At 49.8% G+C, this 1,822-nt stretch overlaps 1 long non-coding RNA gene across 1 annotated transcript; it reads right to left on the bottom strand.

Moving 5' to 3' along the window:
- Positions 1 to 611: 611 nt before the first annotated feature.
- LOC141085724 (uncharacterized) lies at positions 612 to 1,508 on the bottom strand. The gene is made up of 3 exons (XR_012231393.1): positions 1,118 to 1,508; positions 899 to 982; positions 612 to 803 (listed from the first exon to the last, which is right to left on the bottom strand). It is a non-coding gene; the product is annotated as an uncharacterized lncRNA (long non-coding RNA).
- Positions 1,509 to 1,822: the final 314 nt, after the last annotated feature.

Raw genomic sequence — 1,822 nt, 5'->3', positions numbered from 1 at the left:
GTCGAATGTGTGGGAAGGCTGGGAAGGTGCAGATGTACCGGGGCGGTCGAAGTGTCCCTCGGTGCCGGTCTCCTCAGGGATCGCCTCAGAAGGGTCCAATCGTGCAGGCTCCCGAGTGCTGCTCACCGTGCTGTGGAATAAAGAGAAAAAAAAACAATTAAAATACTGACATGGTATGGCCCTGGCTGAAAAAAAAATTTACATCTAACATTTTTTTTCACATGTGGTGTGTAATATTTACCTTCTGGTGACCATTGTTTCCCGGAGGAACGACAGGGCTTCTGCGTACTTGTACTTGCTCCTGCGTCCTCCAGATCCACTCGGGGCCCGCATCTCTTTATTGAACTCCTTCTTGAAACGATCTCTCACAGACCGCCACCGATTCACAATTCTGTTCCCTGAAACGAGAAAGGAGTGGTTAGTATACAACATCAGTGTTTCCCAAACTCCAGTCCTCATGGTCCCCAGGGGTCATGTTTTCAGGATTTCCATAGTAAATAGAAATCCTGAACACATGATCCGTGGGGACCACGAGGACTGGAGTTCGGGAAACACTGGTTTACATCAAGCAACCGGTACTGTATATACTTACGCTCTGTAATCTGGGCCCGAACATCGAGGTCCTCCCAGCGGCCCACAAGGAGCGAACAGATTTCCTCCCAGAGTCGTCGGGTAACGATCAGGTCAGCGTGGCGGCGGTCAGCCATATTCCAGAGCGGCTCCCTTTCTCTGACGAGATCGATGAGGCGGTCCACATCAATCCCTCCATCCTCAACGTCAGAGTCGGGAGCACGCTGTGAAGGCTGTTAAAGAAAAAGACAAAAATAACATAATTAGCCTCCACAAAAGAAATGAAATAAAAAGTGCAAAAAAACAAAGCAAAAATATTTATACTTACACGCTGGTGACCGCCGCGTTGCTGTCGCCGACGACCCTGGGAGGCACTGCGAGCACCTCTTGGCCAAGCACCAGATTGGGAAGACTAGAGAAGAAAACAAAAAAAGTGATGTCTTTGGATGTAGGCATTTGTTTGCTGTGTGTGGTCTGCAGAACATTGTTTTCTATGTGTTGTGTGTAGTGTGATGTTGTGTTTCTGCGTTTGATGCAAAAAACTTACGAATTGTGAGCCCACTCCAGGTGTCTGTCCACCCCTTCCTTCTTCTTCTGGGAGCTCCTCTTCATCTTGTGATTCCGGTTTTGAAATAAAAGGCCATGAATAGACATATATTACAGAGAAGATGGATTTTGGAAATAAAAACTTACCGTCAAACGCTGACGATGCGAGGGAGGGCTCCCAGAAGATGATGTGCTGTCTTCCTGGTGGCCACACTCCATGCCTGTGGGTGGTGTTCCAGCTGCTGCCATTGCTGCTGCTGCTGCTGCTGCATCTATTGGGCGGCTGTTGAATAAAGAGAAACAAAGGGCCAATGAATATCTTGATATTCAATAGCCCTAGTTTGGAGGAATGGGTGATTTGATAATTACCGTCTCTCATCTGCTGCTGGACTCCCCTCCCGTTGTTCAGCATGCTGCTCCAATTGGGGTGGTGCTGATGGTGCTGCTGCAGATGTCTCCTGCCTTCTCCTGCGCCTGGTTGCTGTCTTGGGTGGCATGTTGGGTGTGGCTGTGGGTCCCACTGTCTTGCTTTTATATATGTCTTGTGGGCAGAGCTACTGAGCATGCTCAGACCAAAAAACCGGATCCGGCCGCCGGATCAGGCTTTCGCCGGATCCGGCGCATTGCGGCGCTCATAGGCTTTCATTGTGTGAAAAAGCCGGACGCGCCGGATCCGGCGTGTCCGGCTTTTTCGCCGGAGACAAAA

This window comes from Dendrobates tinctorius, unplaced genomic scaffold (assembly GCF_039654945.1).
Source record: "Dendrobates tinctorius isolate UK_male_01 unplaced genomic scaffold, ASM3965494v1 ptg000029l, whole genome shotgun sequence".
Lineage (NCBI taxonomy): Eukaryota > Metazoa > Chordata > Amphibia > Anura > Dendrobatidae > Dendrobates > Dendrobates tinctorius.
This window is presented reverse-complemented; position numbering and strand designations above follow the sequence as displayed.